General features: G+C 32.7%; 1 long non-coding RNA gene across 1 annotated transcript; it reads right to left on the bottom strand.

Annotated features, from left to right (window-relative positions):
* Positions 1-2,617: 2,617 nt before the first annotated feature.
* LOC132786156 (uncharacterized) lies at positions 2,618-3,864 on the bottom strand. Its single transcript, XR_009632414.1, has 3 exons — positions 3,423-3,864; positions 3,134-3,328; positions 2,618-3,011 (listed from the first exon to the last, which is right to left on the bottom strand). It is a non-coding gene; the product is annotated as an uncharacterized LOC132786156 (long non-coding RNA).
* Positions 3,865-9,880: the final 6,016 nt, after the last annotated feature.

Here is a 9,880-nt window from a genome sequence, read left to right as displayed (position 1 = left end):
ATGCGTTAAGCAGCAAGAAAGTATATAAGATACGCGATATCGCGGCTTTTGTATATTCAGCAAAATGAACTTCTCTTGGGCACTACTTTTCATGATTGGAGCTGCAGTGGCAGGAATTACATTGGAGTGGGACGGCAAGGCCCCCGGTGATATTCAAGAATGAGTCGCAACAAAAATGAAACCCTAATACAAATTTTTTAAATACAAAAATGAGTATTTCAAAATAAACAGATTATACAGATTTTTTTGGTTTTTTAGTACGCATATAAAGTTTGCTTTAGATTTTTGTCACGTCCACTAACCGAAACAACCGAATAGCCTCCGTAATTTTAAAGATAGAGTAGATTTTTTGTATTCACAATATAAACTACAATATTTATGACTCATGAAAATATGATTGGTTTACAATCTGGTATGTTTTGCACTCTAAGGTATATTTAAAAAACGCAAAAGTATATTGATATTCCAAATATAACTTTTGGAATGTTTTGGAATAATTCAAATGCAGAATGTGTTTCAATAGTATTTCATTAATGATTATCTGTCTAACAGTTTTCTGCTAACTGTTTCCGAAATGTTTAAATACAAGGATGAATCTAGAATTTGGGTTTTCCTTTACAAGGTGCGCCATGTTGAAAATATTTTGAATTTTAAAATATATGGCGCTCTTATTTTTATAACTTTATCCATGTATATATATTTTCCAGTCATATAAATATTCAAACTACAATAATCAATACTGTTCAAAATTGTTTACAAGAAATTTACAAAATTATATAATCAATAAAGTTGCATTCGCTATACTTAGAAAACAAATAAATTATAGTGTGAAGTATATCATTAACCACATCTAATGTATAATTTAATGCATTAAGCAGCCAAAAAGTATAAAAAAGAATCGAAATCGCGGCTTTGTATGTACAGCAAAATGAACTTCTCTTGGGCACTACTTTTCATGATTGGAGCTGCAGTGGCAGGAGTTCATCGGGATTTACCGACGTCCAAGACCCCCGGTGATATTCAAGAATGAGTCGCAACTCTAAAGAAACCCTAATACAACTTTGTTAAATACAAAAATGAGTATATCAAAATAAACAGATCATAAACATTTTTTGGTTTTTTACACGCATATCAAGTTTGCTTTAGATTCTTGTTATGTCCACTAATTAAAACAGCCGAATATCCTGCTAAAAAGCTAGAGTAGATTTTTAGTACGTACAATAATAACTACAATATTTATGACTCATGAAAATATGATTGGTTTACAATCTGGTATGTTTTGCATTCTAAGGCATACTTTGCACGCAAAAATATTACGATATACCAAATATAACTTTTGGTATATTTTGAAATAATTAATTGAATGTTTTACCAATAGCATATAGTTATCTGTTAACTGTTTACGAAATGCTAAAACACATGGATGAATTCAGGATTTGGCTTTTCTTTTATAAAGTGTCCAATATTGAAAGTATTTTAAATTTTAACATGTACTCTTAATTTTATATATTTTGTTAACTTTATTCATATATGAGTATATAAAAATCAATACTGTTCAAAATGTAATATAAGAAATTCACAAACTTATATAATCAAAGTTCCATTCGCTATACTTATACAACAAATAAATGATAGTGTAAAGTATATCATTAACCGTATCGAATTCTTAATTTAATGCGTTAAGCAGCAAGAAAGTATATAAGATACGCGATATTGCGGCTTTTGTATATTCAGCAAAATGAACTTAATATTTTATTGTTGAGATTATAAATATAGCGTGAAAATAAATAAAGAAATTCAAATAAAACGACATTATTAATTTTCTTTTTGAAGAAACACTATAAATTCAACCATTTTAAGATTATGAGATCAAGGTTATTACTAAATCTCTTGCATTCTTTAGATACGAATTCAAATTCAGAATGTTTTTAGTTAGTATTTTATAAATGACCAAGCCAACGTACTTTAGAAACTAGTGTTAATTTTAATAAAATCAAACTATTATAAATAAAATAAATAAACTAATAGTTACATATCTGTTATATATATAATTTCGGAATTGTATAAGTTTTTTATTAGCAATTTGATAAGCATTCCAATTGAAAAAATTATTTTATAACGCATATATATATTCAATTGCTATAATTATCAAATTGCTTTCAGAAGAAATGCAAAAACTAAAAATAATTATGTGGAAATAAATAATTGCTATGATAAATCGTAAAAAAAACGCTAATAAGATTTATAATTTAATCAGTTAAACCCAAAGAAAAGTATATAATAGACGACAAAATCGCAGCTTTGTATATTCAGCAAAATGAACTTCTCTTAGGGACTACTTTTGATGATTGGAGCTGCAGTGCACTATGGTCCCAAATCCCGATTTGGTGGCATAAAGTCCAAAATTTCATGGAAGAAAATCTGAGTTTTTTTTTTATATATTTAAACTAGATACCCTAGATAGAAAGTATCAATAAATATTTTTGTCAAAAATGCAACCTTGCAATTTTTACAGATGTTTAGAGTCAGGTGATTGAGCAGCTGATTTTTGTGACAAAATTGGCGGGAAATTTTTAATAACTTTGAGCGCTTGGCAAATCTAAACTAAACAATATTTTTCTATTATTTAAAATGGATATTGAAGTTGGAGGTATGTAAATTACGAATAATAAACACAGTTTGTGTGGTAATTTGTTTAACGTTATATATTTGTACTGTTTTGTGTTGTCCAAGGAAATCAAAAAGCTGACAAAAGTGTTCCTCTTCTGTAGAGGAAAAAAAAGTGTTCTGCGTATTTGTGCGTTGTTTAATGTATGTTAAACAATAGTAGACACTTTATATTAAATTTTAATAATAGTTTGGTTTGCGGCTTTTTGCGGCTTTTCCGATGCTTTAATTATTTAGATGTGCTTGAATTCTGTCATGCCACGTTGCTGGACGTGTGGATGGACATCGGGCGCCACTCTTCCGCGCTGGTTGAACTTGTATTTGGTCAAATAGATGAATGTACACTGAGTGACGACAAAAAAGAGAGCAATAAATAAAAAAAAAAAAAAATTTAAAATTTAAATAAAATATCACGTATACGTCATGATGTCTATATGGGCATTGGAGTAGGCGTGGTCAAACTTACTTGAAAGTTTGCTTAAATATTTAGAGTGGTCTATTAATGAAGTATGCCAAGTTTCAGCTCGATAGATGCAATATTCGATTTTATGCCACCAAATTGGGATTTGGGACCATAGTGCAGTGGCAGGAATTTATAACGGTTGGAAGATTACCATGGCCCCCGGTGATATTCAAGAATGAGTCGCAACACTATAGAAACCTTAATACAAATTTGTTAAATACAAAAATGAGTATATCAACAAAAACAGATCACACAAATTTTTTTTTGTTTTTTTTTCACGCATATAATTTACTTTCGATTTTTATCACGTCCACTAACCGAAACACCCTGCGAAATTTTAAAGATAGAAAACTACAAAATTTATGAATCATGAATATTTAATTGCGATCAAATAAGTTGTTAAAAAAGTTAGTTGCTTTGGTTTACAATCTGGTATGTTTTGCACACTAAGGTACATTTAAACGCAAAAGTATATTGATATACCAAATATAACTTTTGGAATGTTTTGGAATAATTCAAATGCAGAATGTGTTTTAATAATATTTCATTAATGAATAATAGCATATAGTTATCTGTCTAACAGTTTTCTGCTAACTGTTTATATACAAGGATGAATCTAGAATTTGGGTTTTCCTTTACAAGGTGCGCCATGTTGAAAATATTTTGAATTTTAAAATGTATGGCGCTCTTATTTTTATAACTTTATCCATGTATATATATTTTCCAGTCATATAAATATTCAAACTACAATAATCAATACTGTTCAAAATTTGTTACAAGAAAATTACAAACTTATATAATCAATAAAGTTGCATTCGATATACTATACCTAGAAAATTAATATATTATACTGTGAAGTATATCATTAACCACATCTAATTCATAATTTAATGCGTTAAGCAGCAAGAAAGTATATAAGATACGCGATATCGCGCCTTTTGTATATTCAGCAAAATGAACTTCTCTTGGGCACTACTTTTCATGATTGGAGCTGCAGTGGCAGGACTTACATTGGAGTTTGGCGGCAAGGCCCCCGGTGATATTCAAGAATGAGTCGCAACAAAAATGAAACCCTAATACAAATTTTTTAAATACAAAAATGAGTATTTCAAAATAAACAGATTATACAGATTTTTTTAATTTTTTAGTACGCTTATAAAGCTTGCTTTAGATTTTTGTCGCGTCCACTAATCGAAACACCCGAATAGCCTGCATAATTTTAAAGACATAGTAGTTTACAATCTAGTATGTTTTGCACTCTAAGGTATATTTTAAACGCAAAAGTGTATTGATATACAAAATATAACTTTTGGAATAATTCAAATGCAGAATGTGTTTCAATAGTATTTCAATAATGATTAACAGCATATAGTTATTGTCTAACTGTTTTCTGTTAACTGTTTCTTAAATGTTTAAATACAAGGATGAATCTAGAATTTGTGTTTTCCTTTACGAGGTGCCCAATGTTGAAAATATTTTAAATTTTAACATTTAAATTTAACATTTTAACAACTTTTTTTATCATATACTACAATAATCAATACTGTTCAAAATTGTTTATAAGAAATTTGCAAACTTCTATAATCAATAAAGTTGCATTCGCTATACTTAGAAAATGCGTTAAGCAGCAAGAAAGTGTATAAGATACGCGATATCGCGGCTTTTGTATATTCAGCAAAATGAACTTATCTTGGGGACTAATTTTCATGATTGGAGCTGCAGTGGCATTTTATGGGGATAAGTCCATGGCCCATGGTGATATTCAAGAATGAGTCGCAACACTAATGAAACCATAATACAAATTTGTTAAATACAAAAATGAGTATATCAAAATAAACAGATCATACGAGTACAATTTTTTTAATTTTTTTGCTCTAATCGAAACACTCTGCGTAATTTTAAAGATAGAGTAGATTTTTAGTACTTACAATGAAAACTACAAAATTTATGACTCATGAAAATTTGATTGCAATCAAATAAGTTGTTAAAAAAGGTTAGTTGCTTTGGTTTACAATCTGGTATATTTTAAAAGCACCATGATATACCAAATATAACAAATGCAGAATGTGTTTCAATAGTACTTCATTAATGAATAATAAGCATATAGTTATGAATCTAGAATTTGGATTTTTTCTTTATAAGTTGCCCAATGTTGAAAATATTTTGAATTTTAACATGTATTTTAACTTTATCCATATAAATTTTAATATTCAAACTACAATAATCAATACTGTTCAAAACTGTTTATAAAAGATTTACAAACTTATATAATCAATAAATTTGCATTCGCTATACTTAGAAAACAAATAAATGATAGTGTAAAGTATATCATTAACCACATCTAATTAATAATTAAATGCGTTAAGCAGCAAGAAAGTATATAAGATACGCGATATCGCGGCTTTTGTATATACGGCAAAATGAACTTCTCTTGGGGACTACTTTTCATGATTGGAGCTGCAGTGGCAAGTTTTACATATGAGGCGGATCAGGCCCCCGGTGATATTCAAGAATGAGCAGCAACACTAATGGAAGCTCAATGCAAATTGGTTTTATAAAAGTATGAGTATGTCGTAATAAACAAAGCATACATTTATTTCATAACGAATATTTCATTTTTGGGCTAATAATAAGTATCCACAGTTGTTTAAATTCTACCCTTTATATTTGAAATAGAGAAAACAAGTAAGAAAGTTACAGTCGAGTGTGCTCGACTGTGAGATACCCGCTACCCATTTTTAATAAGGGCCAAATATTGCGGTATTGTTTTCAAAATATACCGAAAATACTAAAAAACAAGTAAGAAAGTTACAGTCGAGTGTGCTCGACTGTGAGATACCCGCTACCCATTTTTAATAAAGGCAAAATATTGCGGTATCATTTTCAAAATATACCGAAAATACTAAAAAAAAACTAAAAATATACCAAATGGTATGTTTGGTATATCGATATAGTATACCATTCAAAATATACCATAAACGGCACAATGTGCCAGATTGTCGGCCAAAGCAACTCAGACCCCTAGTAAGTAGGCGTTTTTGCCCATACAAAAGTATTTCTTTAATAACTTCCACAATTTTTATCTGATCGCAACCAAATTTTCAGGAATCATAACTATTACAGTAATTATTGTATATACCAAAATTCGTAGCTCTAGCTTTAAAATTACACTTGTTATTCGATTTTTTTGATTTGCGGGGGCGGTAGTGGGCGTGGCAAAAATTTGAAACAAACTTGATCTGCGTGCAAACATAACAAATGCTGTCGAAAAAATTATAGCTCTATCTCTTACAGTCTCTGAGATCTAGGTGTTCATACGGACGGACGGGCAGACGGACAGACGGACATGGCTAGATCGTCTCGGCTGTTGACGCTGATCAAGAATATAAATACTTTATAGGGTCGGAGATGCCTCCTTCTACCTGTTACATACATTTCCTGCCGGCACAAAGTTATAATACCCTTCTACCCTATGGGTAGCGGGTATAAAAAGTAGGTGTAAATGTAAATGCAAATATATAAAAACCTATGGAGTATATATATAAATAGAATATGTAACTGAGCGACAAATATATTTTAGTTTCATCTGCACTATCAAGTCATTAGTTAAGATTATATAGGTAATCAAAAAGCGTGTCTAATTGGACTTTGGATAGACTACTGTACATTGGATTGAATTCTTAGCTGATCAGTGAACCGCAGCAAATCAAAATAATTGCGAATTGGAAAACGTAACATAAATCCGACGGGGCCGCTTATCGGCACGCCTGCGATGCAATTTTAATAACATTTTGAGAGATATTGCGCCGTTAAGAATGCCCGCAGGATGCCCGAAAGACAATGTTTATATTGCAAAGACATCAAACATCTGTAAGCGGCAGGCTATCGGAGTGAGGCAGAGCTAAAGAAAAAATAATAAACCATTCGGCAATTGTCTCTGGTAGGTCGTCGAGCATTAAGTCAAATAATAAAACATTTTAACTCGACATTTGATGGTTGTTTTTATTTGTGTGGCATTGCGACGGCCAAATAAAAACAAGACTGACACGAGACCAGACCAGACCACAAACAAGAAGCTAAGGTAAAGATGCGGCTCTAGGAATCCTGATTCACGACGAGGGCAAACACCTTGGAGCGCTTTAATTTTTATGATTGCCAGTTTATGTCGGCGACAAAAGAACAGACAGACGAAAAAGCATTATGGTACATAGTACATTGCAGTATAACGAGGCGAACTCTGGCAAATTTATGCAATTAGAAATTAATATTATACAATTTGATGTGCTGCCACGACACGCGCATCTTGCGCCATAAAAAGTACGTACGTCTGACTCATGTGGCAACTGCATTTTTATGTTATAATTTGAATTTTTATGCCACAGTTAGCGGGGAACTGTGCGTGACTTATGGCCTTTTCAATATTTTAGTACGCAATTGTTAAAATTGTAGCAATGACTGTCAAATAAATGCAGCAACAAATTCGCATCGCACCAAACCATAATAATTTTTATTAATCATTTAATCCTTGAAGAGGCTGCTGTGCGTCGATTGATAAGTCGACTCTTCATTTTTCTTGTCTACAATCAAAACAATACGTGTGAAACTCCCCAGCTGAACCGAGTCCAAATGCCTTTAGGGCTTAGCTAAAGATACAAAGTCATTACAACGCACCGCATTCATAATTAAAATACTTGGCAAACAAATCGGTCAGCTGCGTTGGAATATCCTGAATTGGAATAGGCAGCGGATCAAGTGCAACGAGCGTAAAAACATATTTATTAATTAGAGAACACAACTCAGCTGCAGGGTAGACTTAAGGTGAAGCGCGGGTATAGAATTCGCTGTAAAGTAAAGATAATAAGAATATATTTTAAAGTCATCATTGTGCAGCAAATTGATTTGTTTTTTAATTTGTTATTAAACTAAATACACTATGTTTCTATATTCAATATGGCTTACTGTTTCTCTACAGACATTTAACTCCTAGTTTTAAAAGTAGACAACGCTTTGTAGAACTTGTTCGATGGGCATATAAACTAAAATGAATAGTATGGATAAAGTAATAATTAACATAACATCAACATATAAAACAACAGTCCAATCAAGAACAGAATAGTTTATCCCTTTATTTAAGAGCAAATGCTAATTGATTCAGAAAAAATGTTAGACTTATGCAGTCTGTACAACAGTAGTAGAAGGAAAAATACAAAATAAGGATAAAGGATGAAAAAACAACAAAACCCGCTACTCAGACATCTCCCCCTACGAATGCTAATTACTAATTCAGGCAAATGCGCGTTAAAAAAATAATAAAACAATTTGATAGAGAGGGAGGAAAGCAACCCCTAGCTAGATTGAGTTTGGAGGGGAGGGAAATTGAAACAAATCTAATAAATGGAACCAAAAATGTGCGTACATCAAGGCGGTAATGGCTGAGAATGAAGATGGGGACACTCCGCATAGCTAAGTGAATTTGTTGTTGCACAAATCGAACTTTCACTTACACTTTTCGCTTTTCCATTTACTTTCACTTCTTTTCGCTGCTTTTGCAGGCAGCACACGTAATGAGATGCTGGACAAAACACAGGAAATAGACCCGGATGCAAATGCGGATACGGATACGGATTGCCGCGACCCCTTTGCAAAAAAACGAAAAAACGAAAGAAAAAAAACCAGAGGAAAACAGAAAGAAATTTGCATAATTTCTTCAACAGTTTTCATTAATTTCCATGTCTGAATTTCAAGTACATTTTACTTTTCGTTTTTTTTCTTGCTTCGTTTTCTTCACTTTTTCGTAGCATATTTTTGGGCGCCGTCGAGCCGTGGCCCATCGCAATTAAACGTGTAATTACTCGTCTACTTAAAAATGCGAGCACTGTCCGAAGGGTGCTCCGCCCTCCCCCTTGCTGCCCAGTTACCGTTCGAGTCTCTTGAGTTTTTTTAATTTGTTGTTGCAGGCAACATGCCCGCTCGTTGTTTATGGCTAACTTTTCACTTGTTTTCATTTGATTTTCCCCATTTATTCTGGTCTGAGTTATTAGCGCGTCGCATTCTCTCATTACAATCAAGTTGCGAGGGGGTCTTGTGTTTGCTTGTTGTGACATTTTCAAGTGGTGCATGAAACTGCCTCAAAATGTTTTGGGCGGAATGCTAATTTGTGGCTCACGGCAACAGCTACTTCGTATTTTATTTGATTATTATTCTGGAATGGGGAACAAATTCGTTTTTTCTGTTGTAGTATCATTAAATTGGAGGACAATGAAGCCATCAAAGCGCACTCGACACTAATCTCTTCAAATGGCGGATATCGGATATCTTGCAGTGCGTCTGTCCAAGGATGCAAGAGAAACTCGTTACAACTCGTTGCTTTCGGCGAAAATTCGCAAAAAAGTCAAAGCAAATGGACAAGGCTGCACTTAAGGATACATCTCAGGATACTCAGGATAAGACGACTACAGACAGCATGTCTGGCAGCAGCACAACAACTAAACAAAGCAAACGGAAACTACAAAAGCTTCGATATAATAAAAATGATTTCCTTAAAGCGAAACTGGCAGCGGAAAAGTGAAATTGGCAACGCGCTACGAAACTCTATTAGCGACGCCAGACAAAGAAGCATTTGCCCAACTCTCTCCCTCTCTCTCTCTCTCCTCCCCCCAACACGACTGAATAGTTTTATGATTTTTATAGCATGTGACAACAGGATGCATGGAGCAGGATATAAGCTAAGGGTTCAACTTATTTCTCTCT

This window comes from Drosophila nasuta, chromosome 2R (genome assembly GCF_023558535.2).
Source record: "Drosophila nasuta strain 15112-1781.00 chromosome 2R, ASM2355853v1, whole genome shotgun sequence".
In the NCBI taxonomy this organism is placed as follows: Eukaryota; Metazoa; Arthropoda; class Insecta; order Diptera; family Drosophilidae; genus Drosophila; species Drosophila nasuta.
Note: the sequence above shows the minus strand (reverse complement) of the source record. Positions and strands in the feature narration are given on the sequence as shown.